This window comes from Apteryx rowi, unplaced genomic scaffold, assembly GCF_003343035.1.
Source record: "Apteryx rowi isolate R43461 unplaced genomic scaffold, aptRow1 scaffold_33, whole genome shotgun sequence".
Classification (NCBI taxonomy): Eukaryota; Metazoa; Chordata; class Aves; order Apterygiformes; family Apterygidae; genus Apteryx; species Apteryx rowi.
The window spans coordinates 859019-870950 of NW_020449752.1; positions in this window are offsets into that span (position 1 = coordinate 859019).

Sequence of the window (11932 nt, forward strand, 5' to 3'; positions counted from 1 at the left end):
CCCTGCCCGTGGCGCTCCGGAGCGCAGCCGGGAGCGGGGAGGGAGCTTGGGGCTCGGCGGTGCCCCCGGGCCAGCAGCTACCTGCACTCTGCCCTTGCCCTCGGGCTCGGCAGCGCCTTCTGGAGTCGCTGGAGGGGTCAGCGCTCGGGCATCCTGCCTCCCCGGCCACAGGGACGTGGCAGCCTGGCAAGAGGAGCTGGAGAGGGGATACTAGCATCATTCATCCGGCCTCCAAAATAAAGCCAAGGGGGAGGGCGGGGGACGGTTATCCACGCAGGTCACAGAAGGGCCCCCCCCTCTAATGAGTTTAATACCAACACTTGTACAGCTCTGAAGGTCACAGTTGGAAATACTGGGAAATCCTCTCTTCTCATGTTCCAGTCTGATTCCCAGGAGTTTAATGCCAGCAGCAGGCTGGGCTTTCTCTTCCTGGACTGGAGCCACAGTGCCCAGAAGGGCTCTCCTAACTTTGAAGGTCACGGTGGGCATAAAGGGAAAAAACAAGTACTTGTTAAATGTGCTCCCTCTTTTTAAAGCATCTACTCTGATGGCAGCTCAATAAACAGCACAATCAATTGAATTAAACCTGACCAGCCCGAGCAGAGAATGGCACACGAGCCACTTCTAGTGCCAAAAATCAGAAGCAAGTGTTGGACACAGTCAGTACGCAGACAGTAGGACCCAACCAGAGAAATTTGCAGCCTTTAGAAAGCATCAGCTTAGAGCCATGCACGYGTTTTTGACAGTCAGCTGCACAGGGACTCGCAGCAGGGCACAACGCTGCTGAGGAAGCGCGTCTCCAGGTGATGTTTGCCAACACAGCCCTGTGGCCTCCTGGCACTGGGGACTTGGTGCTAAGGGCGTGCACGCACAGTCTGGTCCCTGCACTGCACACGCACAAAGCAGAGAGAGAACAAAGGCAGCAAACACTTTTCCTAGACATCATCTAATCATCTTTGTATCAGCAGGCTGCACTCATTACCTTCCAATAACCATGCGCAAAGTGGCTGCCCCCACGTCACCCTTCATATCCTACTGTGACTTCTCCGCATGCTGCATTTCTGCAATAGCAGGGTAACGTGAATCATGCTCGTGTCAAAGCAGCACCCACATGTCCAGTACAGTTAGGCACCACTCTACTACAGATACATGGAAGAGGCCATAATGTACCTGTGCACAAAGAGTCGTTCTCATGGTTAGGGTGACAAATCCAATTAATTGCTAGCTAAGAAGATATCCCTCCTAGTTCCTGCTCCTGCTTCATTTTACTGACTTGACAGGCTGTACTCTGCCCTGTTCCAACCCATGGCTGACTGCAACCCCCGAAGCCTTTGCAGCCCTCAAGYATTACAGTGCAGGGACTGAACAAGGCCACAACAGTTCCTACACACAGGGGTTTGTTAGGTTTCACTCATTGCCCCCTCTTCTGCTAGGTTTCTTTGGGTTACTCTGCATTCTTACTATCAAACGCACTACAGAAAACACCTATTTAACGTACCTCCAGGAGCCAGGAGCGACTCTGGAGACCAAGAACCTGGAAGTCAGTGGCCCACAGCTATCAGCAACATATTCCCAATTCCCCCCTTAAGAGCCATCCTTCATGAATATCCAAACCATAAAACTTGTTTTTCTCCACAAGAAGACAAAACGGCTGCTCATAATATCTAGAGATCATGGAAGGACATAGTCCACTACATTAAGCCATCTCCTTTTCTCCCCTTGCCCCTTTCTAAATACACAATTCAGTAGAGGGAAAGGCAGGTTAAGCCATAGGATTTGCTCCTAACTCTTTTAGAACAATCCAACCTGTGCATTGTGGATGAATGCTGATGGTGGGGCTTTTTATAGACACAGAAACTACTGAACAATGTCCCTGGCTATCTCATTTGACAACCACCTGTTTCGTGAAGTGCAGTGGAAATAACATCTGTTCTCAGGAAGCCAGGTGCACTGCCAGAAAACAGGACACTTGGATCAGCAGAGATGTACTGTTTGTGCTACRGCTGCTCTAATTACATCTATTATGGACAATCCTTCCAGGGAAGAGAAAGARGGTCTGAGAATATAAGATTAAGAGGAAGCAGCGGCTCTATAACGCTGATTTGGGCAGCAGCCACGAATTGACCCTTCACCCTCTTTACTTATTTCTTAGCACAATCCTGCCATCAGGGCCTTGGTGCTCCCCCCACAAGGTGACCTTGGGAACAATATTCCTGGGGAAGGCTTCAGTAGAAAAAGAAGTCTTTTTCTTCTCTAACCCCAGGCACTCCAGAACTCACCTGTCAACCAATTTAAACTACAGCGAACAAACATCCTAAAAAAGTAACGACTTGTCCTTCAGAACCTGTAATTTACAGATCTCAGGCGCTACACACTACTCATCCTGGTGAGAGCGGTGTTCCAACTACCACTACAAGAAGGGAAATTGGACCCAGAGGTGAAGAAAATCTGTGGTGAAGCTGGGCTTGCATTTGGGTGGATTATAACACAAAAAGCCCCAGGCCAGGGAAGCAAATGGAGGTCACACCCTTTCCCCCAGCTCCAAAGAAGTTTATTCTTTACCTACAGCATGTTGCATGTACTACAGACAAAACCAAGGATGATTTAAAATAATTACTTGCAGTCAGTCCACCTTATTGAACTGCCAGGACCTGATTTTTTTTTTTCTTTTTTTTAAACCTGCCTGGAATTACTCAGGGAGACTCTACTTTTTTAGAATGAAAGGATAAGATACTTTAATTCTCGCTCTGATCTGCCCTGAATTGGGAACCACTCCAACAACTCCATGTGCCTGTCCTGAACACGCAATAAACACTGCCCAGCTCTCTAGGAAAATATGCAAATAAACGGGATGTCACAGTGCAGTTTCTGCCRCACTGGAAGCTTGTTTCAATCTTCAGCTCTTGTGTGCCGCAGAAAAGCCAGAGCACACATATTCTTCAAAAACCCTCCAACACAAGGATGCACAGCCCCTCTTCCCTGCTCTAACACAGCCCCACAGGCTAGAGGACAGCTGTCATCCTTAGGGCACAGGATGCTCTGCACCACAAAACCCTTTTGGCACTCCAGGGGGGATGGCGAAGGGGATTGAATGTTGAGGGAGATAAATCTTGAATGCTGCAGGAAGCAGCCCAACTTATCATGCAGGGGTTGCTATGGCAACCCCCCCAGTTAAAGCTGCACGGACAAGAAAAGGAAAGGAAAAAAAAAGAAAAAAGGCTGGCACCTTTGCACAAGCACAACAAGACAAGGAGATAAAAATAAATTCAACACCCCCACGCCCACCAGTCCCTCACTCTCATGGTCTCTCGGCCAGGGTATGGGAGTGGCAACACAAAACCTGCATGTCTGCCCTCCCTGTGACAGCAATCTCAGCAATTTCTCTGCCATCCACAATCACATCAGCTCGCTTCAGTGCAACTGTCCTCTTTATTGCACAGCTGAACATTAGCAAGGCTTGTTCCTCCCACAGCCCCTCCCGACTGTCAGGAGCCAACACAGACTCACCACTGGCATCAACCGCTCCGAGTCAATCATCCCAACCTCATGGCCACTGGAGCTGTGCAATGGCCAGGTAACAGCGGAGCAACCTTCCGATGCACAACACGTGCTGGAAGAAAGAGCACAGAAAGGAAAAAGATGAGATCACCCTTTGACCTTGGACACTGCTGCCCTTACAGAGCAGCCTGTGACTGGTAACCAGTAAAGGTTTGCACAACTTCCACACAGCCCCATGTCCACTGATTTAAAAATGTTGAATTTAATAGATGAAGGCATCCTTCCCACGCACTTCTAAAATTATCCTACGGAAATCCATAGCAGGGGAGGACTTCTCTAGCTGCATTTACAGGGTGACTGAAGGGCTATAAAAACTCATTAAATTTTCTGCTTTTTCACATGCAAGGTTTTAAATACATTCTTCATGTATGTGCTGACATCTGTCCAACATCTGGACCCCCATCATATACTCTTCCTTACAGACTTTTCCAGCTATACACTTCATACCTCTGTGCATTTGTAGACCTGCATTTCCAGCTGATGCACACTTCCCAGTGCTGGGGATTATGGCTGCACTCGTCAGGCATGCCCAGTCCCAACTGCATGCCCCTCTCATGCACGTACAGACTGTACACAAGAAGGTAAGTCCCCATCAGTGCTCTCAAGATGTAGGTACCCAGGGTAACTCTGCTGTCTTGCAGTTCTCTCCTATACACACACCTGCCTGCATTTGATTTGCATCCTTCTTTTGCCAGGTCTATTTCCCGCTGTAAGGGAGCTGGGTTCCCCACACGTATACCCCTGTGATTCCTGAAAGCTACGTCCTGAACTGAGCAATCGCTCCGTTTTCTGTAGCACATATGCTGTAGGGCCTCTTTCCACCATATACAGATTTTGTCCGTTCTTGGGCTACTACCACTACCGGAGCTTGCCTTAGCTCAGTATGTGCTTGTGAAAGAGGCCACCTGATCTCCAAGGCCTCCACTGTGGATGGGCAGTAATGCTGGCTGCTCTCCCTTTTTTGATTTCACTGAGGACACCCAAGGCACGGTCCCTTTACCACCCTTATTTCCCAGAGAAAACGCAGATTGTTCAACATGCTGCTATTTATCCTTGTCTCTGAGAATCGTTTTCCTTTCAGGACTAAGAATAAGCAGGGCTGGATATTGCAAAGTCCTCCCCTCTGTGAACAAGAAATAACAGCTCTAGCAAGCAGGCTGCCTGAGCTGTGGGTGAGCCCTTAGCGATTTTCATAGTGGTACTCCCTGTCACAGAAATACTTCCTCAAATGCACAACACTGTTGTATAAGCGAAAGCCTGGGCATGCACAGGGAACAGGCAGGGTCTAGGGGACGTGCACTCTGAAAGACTGGGTTGAAAATTCCCCCTCTGTCTTCAAGAAAGCACTGAGCTGCATTCCTGCATGTCATTAACACTTTGTGGTCAGCAACTAAGCAAACACATTTATGCGCAGCTTTAATACAGGCCACACAATATTTACAGGTGTTACTGTATGCATTCTGGAAATACCGAGCCCTGGTGTTGCCCCAGGTATTGTTTTCTGGGACTGTCAATAAAATCAAGGAGGGTATATGCTTGGCACATAGGCAGGCCTTTGTGTGCCACAACTGAAGTGCTCTTTTACCAGTCTGGAGTCTAATGAGGTGGCACTTTCACGGGAATATGCTTTTAGGCCTCTTCTCACTTCATTCACTTCAGCAGTGGATAAAAATCCATTAGCGTGTCAGATGGCTACATATATTCATTCATATTTGCTCATTTAATTTTTACACTCTTACTGCTAGTAAAATAGTCTAATGAATCAATAGCTTCAATTATTTTAGCATCATGCAATGATTGCATTTCCATAAAGAAAAGCTTGTTCAGCAAATGTTACCATCTTACCTTGACTAGATCGAAGTGCTAGCTGTTGCATTTTTTCTTAAATGGTGAACACAAGGCTGAATCTTCTCGTAGCTGTCAATAAACAGGGATATACATCCTGAAGTTCATTTTCACATTCCCTAGAAGACGGCTGTGGACTGCCTCTCAAATGAGACTTGTTTTCATGGAAACCATGGAAATACGAAGGATTTTGAGATTTCTTTTATACTGGAGATGTTTCTCCAGTTATGCTTATTTTCTTGCAGAAACAAGTTTCCCACTGTGAAACAGAAACTTTTTGCTCTTTGGCTACGTTGTACAACTTCAATCTGTGGGTTTCCATCTCTCTCTTCCTAATAGCATAATCGTGGTCGTCTCTGGAAAGCAGGGTTTCTCTTTCATCTAAAAGAACGAGCATATGTGTAATACATTAGATACCACACAAGACAAAAGAGAAAACATTTTTTCATGCTTAAATATGACAAATGTTGAAAAGTCTTTCCTCTTCTGACAGTGAGGAACATCTCCCAGGTCAAATTCAAAGATGGTGTGTACAGTAAAGCAAGTTACACAGAGCCTAGAGGCTGTAAGAAGTTACTTTCTCCTTCAAAACCACCATTGGTGGGAACTTCTTGCTAGCCCCTCAAAGTCTAAGCAGGCGTCTTCTCTTGGCTACGTATTCTGCTATAGCTTGCTTAACTTTAGCAGTTATTCTATTAACTTTAAACAAAGAAACAAGCAGAAGAAACAACAAAACCAAACAAATGCAGAGTAATCTTAGATTTACATCCACAGAGGCCAAACTGTGTAGAGGGAAGGAGAGTTTACGCAGAGAGGTCCCAAGGGGTGTGCGCGCGTGTTAAATACCGTGCCTGGTGCTCTGCTGTGAAATCCTAGAAAACAACGGCACTGTTCCTGCAGATCCGGCAGATAGCGCTGTTCCCTCTGCATCGCCGCTGAGCGCTGGCAAGAGCAGAGGTGCTTTCCTCTGTACAAGACGTAAAGCCACGCTCCTCTGTTCAGAGACATTTTTCAGGCAATAAAGATCGTAGAAATAGAGATACTGCGTCACTGTTTCTGTGTCCTCCCCTGCCATTCCAGCTGCATCCACTTTTGTCCAATGCATTGACTGACTCAAGCCAATGGAGAACAAAGTTCACCTCAGAAGAGACAGGAGTTGTACAAAGGCCTGGATCCCGTAACAGTGGGACATTTTTTTTCTGGCACAGATTCCTCTCAATATTCTACTGACAAATTGGGCCACCCCTTATTACTCAGTCTCTCTAGGAAAATTCCCTTTAATCCATCTGCACTGCAGAACTCTAGGGAAGCACATCAATTCTCTTAGAGAAATGGGCAGTGCAAACCTACATTGCAATCTCTCCATGGTATGTGTCCGGTGGAATTCAGTACTAACTTTTTGTGTGCAGGGGCAAATACAGATCTTCAAGGTGAAAGTGCAGAAGTTCTTGATTTAGCAAAAACATGAAATCCTGGCAACAGAATAGCTATTCTGTTGGAACCTGACAACTTCTAAAAGTGTTTGGCCATAAAGGACGTAAGTGATGGTTCTGCTGGTATAACTGAGGGCTACATTAGACAGACACAGGCCATAACACGCAGCTTATGCCATTTTAGAATTCTTACTTCAGCACAGTGGGAGTTGTAGCCTCACTAAAGACTTCAGAATTAGATTTCTACAACACAATAAAAGCAAGAGGGATGCAGAAAGTCCTCTATGCACTAAACCCTGGAATATAGTACCAAATGTGCTCCACTCAACATTTGCCTTGCCTCCCCAGCCTGCTTCACCTCTTACTGTCTTGCTGTTCACCTCTTTGCTTTGCCCAACTCCTGCCCCTCCCACGGGTACCCTACTTTCTCTGCCATTCTGCCTTGGCTGTACCCTATTTGTAAGCCTTTTCTGCTTTTGCCCCCTCTCACTGGCCACTTGATGGGCACTTACTCGTTCCTTCCTGGTGCCTCTGAAGAGCATGTGGTTTACACTGAGCAGGGAGGACACTACACAAAAATAGACTGCACTGCATGCAGCAACCAATTACAGTGAGTCATTACAAGTTACGGACTATATAAAACACTGGCTTTGGCTATAATTAAAAAAACCTGATGCTCTGAGAAGAATGAATCATTTACTGCTGATATCAGGCACAAAACTTAGTGTGCGCCTGCCAGATAACATCCAGTTACTTAAGATAAATAAAATAATAAAGAAAAAAATCAAAAAATGTTTGCAAGATTGGACAAGCTGGAAGCCAGAGAGAATAATTCGATTCCACCAGCAGCCCTTCAACAGAGCATAACAAGAACACCCTTAGGTCCACATGCAGTAGACAAGATGGTCAACTAGCTGAGTCACGTAATTGGCTGAAGGTCACAAGGGTTGCTTATTTCAAGGTGAGCTGAAACTAGGTCATCAGCTCAAGTCTGTATTTTGGCAGGGACTAAACATTAGCACCAACTGTCAGTACAATAAGGAGGATGAAACGTGTTCAAGAACGTTCTTTGTCTTTGATGGCCCAGGTGCCATTATTGCATTCCCACCCTCAACACCTAAGCAAAACAGAACCAAACTTTTTTGGATGGTGACGACTTTGGCAATAGAAACAGTTGCCTTCCAGTGCTGCAGACAGGGCCCTCCAACTCAAGACCAAAGGACACTGTTGAAGCAAGCTCCCCACCTACATGCACACATGCCAAAATAGAGAACTTCAGCACAGTGCTTCCAGAAAGCCATTATTATCAGCAGCACTTCCTATTAAAAGAAAAGGGTATTTGTTTTTACTCAGCTATTAGAGAGAAGCATGCTGTTCTGAAGACAATTAAGTTTTGTCTGCAACTTACACATCATTTGCCTTATTAAGTTATTATTATGCATATAATTGAATAAATAAAACAGGAAACCACTTGGACTGTAATCTCTTTTGCGTTTTTCTTTCATATTTTTATAGATGCAGCATCATAGGATCCTTGTCCAGATACAATTATCCAGTGATAACAACCGATTTTGGTAAAGAGTCATGCTGATCCTATCAGAGAGAGAACACTACACTGAAACACTATGCACACATACACCTCCAAGACAGACAAATATATATATCCCTCTATATAAAAATGGATATGGTTGGAAGTCACCCATACGGTCACAAAAGCCTAGTAAGAATCAGGTGAAAGGCTAGGTATGTGACCCAGTACGCAGCGGTGTGACCTTTTCCATTCCAGTGGCACTAGACATGACCATCAGTCCCTAACAGTACACGAGCTATTAAATTCTGATCACTCATGCACTTAGGCTGCTCCATTATATCTACACCAGCTAGTTATTATTTTTGTTCTGCAATGTAAATAATCCTTGATTAAAAACATTTTTGGAAGTACAATGTTTATTCTAAAAACAGGACAACATTTTATACTGTCACATCAATCTATGGGCTTTCTGGTACAGGATCAGCAGAACTACCATGATACACTGATACCACATTCTTGAAGGGAGGGAATTACAGCAATAAGGACAAGGAGAGCAGCCGACAAAACCTGAGCTTACAAAGAGCACTCTTCTGGACGGTGCAAACTAAATAGGGTAGTGAGTGTTTCTGAAAGGGCCTTTCAGCACGGTATGCAGCTACGCACAGGAGAAAAATGGGGAGGTTGAGGGAAGCAGCGATTACTCTGAAGCCTCACGCGCAGCGAGCAAATGATCATGGGACAAAGGAAGAGGAAGCACTGAGCTAGAAATCTGCCAGAAATTTCATTGCATTAGAAACCAAGCTTTGCACTACACAACACAGTCCTCCCAGAAGTTCTCAGTCAGCCGCACTTAAATGCGCTCACGTCCTGGCAAGGACTGTGCTCTCTCGTCTTCTGCACGTAACCGTTCTCCTCCCTGGGCAGCTATGCCACACTCTCAGAGAGTCAAGGAGAAAGGCGCTCAGTGGGGTTTCGGCTGCTCCCCATGCACAGGGCAACTCCCTGTGCTTTGACAAGAGCCTCTCCTCCTCCTACGCTCGTCCTGATGCAAACTGCACAAGGACTGACGCCTCCTAACACAGGAGCTGTTTGTTCTATATATAGCCTTTTTCTCACATACCATGGAAATTAACACCCTTTCCCAGCATCTAAGAGCAACAGCCCACAGATAGCACCAACTCCAGTTGTTCCTCTAAGAAACAAAGAAGAAATAAATCATATCGGTGCAACATACTGAAGGCACAAGCCATGGAGCTATGTACTGAGGCAGAAATAATGCAAATTCACACACCCTCAACAGAAGCAGGAAGCTTATTTCAACCTAGAAGGAAATGTGCTTTTTCTCTCAAATATGTAAGAGCAGTTTTTCATTCACTTTCTGGCAACCAGAAATAAAATTGAATTTTTAGACAAACTGTAGCTGGTCTATTTCTTTCTGCCAGGAGAGATTTTACTGAATGTAATCTTTTAAGCTTTTGTTTTTTCATTAACCATAAAGTATTAACAAATATCTAAAACACAGTAGCATTTCTGAGTTGATCCAGAACACCATGAATGCACAGCGCTCCTAGTCTGTAACAGATTATTAAGTAGGATTTTTTTTCCCAACTACTGTGGAGTCCCTAAACGTAGAATTTGAAGGACCATACAAACAAGTAGACCCAAGTCTGCACTCAAATATATCCATGCACTTTCCTGTGATTTCAATGGCTACTGCATACGTATGTCCATAAACTAACGAAGTCTTTTAACATCTGAACGCATGAGGTATCAAGCTGCCCCTTCTGTGAGGCAGAGTGGAAACAGAGGTAGATTGAGGTAAAGTGATTTGCTTAAGGCCACGTATTAAATGTGGGGTTGAGGTGAGGGCCCTTAGCTTCCTGTTTCCTGTTCTAATGACCAGGCTACGCAGCCTCCGCCTCATCACTGACCCCCATACCTTCATTGCTGTCCCATGATAGCATACTGGCTTCTTTAGCAATGTAAGTCTTTCTCCTTCCTCTATGCAGGTTGCTCAGCAAAATCTTCTCACCTCATTTCCCTTTCTAGGCAAAGCTTTGCCATCCCTTCTTTTCCCCATCTTGTATCTTCCATCATATATCTTGAAACATATGGGTCCCCTCCTCCAGTCTTCTACCAACATGCAAACAGGAAGCACTTYAGTACTTTACAATATCAAAAGCCTTTGCTTGCTTGACAACAGTAGCATCCTCTTAACCTAAATAATTCCATAAGCAGCAGCAGGGCAGATAGTGCAGCAGCACAACACAAGATCCACTCCCCTCACTACTCTTCTATACGAGAGGAAATGAAATACCATGACAGGCAGGTACAGAAGAGGACAGTGGACAGAAGTCCACTCTTTTGATGGGGTTAGCAACATCAGCATGTTCATTTGCTTGTGTCAAGCTGTCCATTTAAAGTATGTTAAGGAGTAACCTCACAGAACCTTGTTCTAATCCTATACAAACTATCATCCAATTATGACCATTTCACATATTCCAAGTTCTTAATCTGACACTGTCTTAATTTGACACATGCCACAAAAATTTCTTTATCCTTCGCTGTCGAGAGAGGGCCCCATTGCTGTAGATGTTGTACAAACAACAGACTTGTAAGACAGGTCCTATAGTCCCAGTAGAAGGCAAGAGACAACTGATTACGGCAGAAGGATGGGGGAACAAAAGCAACAGAAGGCCAATAAATCTAGACTAAACCAAATTTTGCCATTTTAACTTCGAAGTGTCCTTGACTGACTAAAATCCAATCATAAAATCTGCTTTCCTCTTGTGATATCTCAGAATGAAATGTTTCATGCTTTTTTATTCTTCTCTTCCTATACTTTTTTTCTTGGGGGAAACGATCACTAAATTTGCAAATAGCTATAGTTCTCTAAAAAATGATTTTGTTTCCTGATAATTTACCATCTTCCACTGAAAACAGTCATCGGCCACCTTCATAGACTCTCCATGTATCACGCTCAAAGTACAGTACGCATGAAACTGAGCAATACTGAGCACAAGCTTGGCCTCCACGGCGCAGTTCCAAATGCAGGATTAGATTGATAAGGAAGATCTAATGCAGTTAGGAACATTTCCAGCAGCATATGGATTTTTTCTGTGCATTATTTTAGTCTCAAAGCCACAATGCTGACTCGGAAGGTTGAAATCTTCCAAACACATTTGGAAAACAGAACACAGACAAATGCCATCAATGCATCTACATGCTGCTGTGAGAAAGCACTATCTCCATGACTTGCTCTGGTCTTGAGCTGATTGTCGGCACTGTTACCAAAAGGATCCACTTATGCTAATAGAGGTAGCATTTCCTAGTCACACAGAAACACTAACACAGAAAATATACGAGCCCACAGCTCAGTTTGAAGAGTCTGCACAAACAGTTATCAGACAGCAACACTGTGGCCCAATCTATGGGAGCAGAACTCAGGCTTGGCAATGGAAAATACTGCCTGCCATTTACTGGAGCAGGTAGAAAAGCTGGTCAGCAGCACGTAAAGACTGTCAGCCACTTATTTATTTCCAACTGTTTTAAAACTATTTTAAAA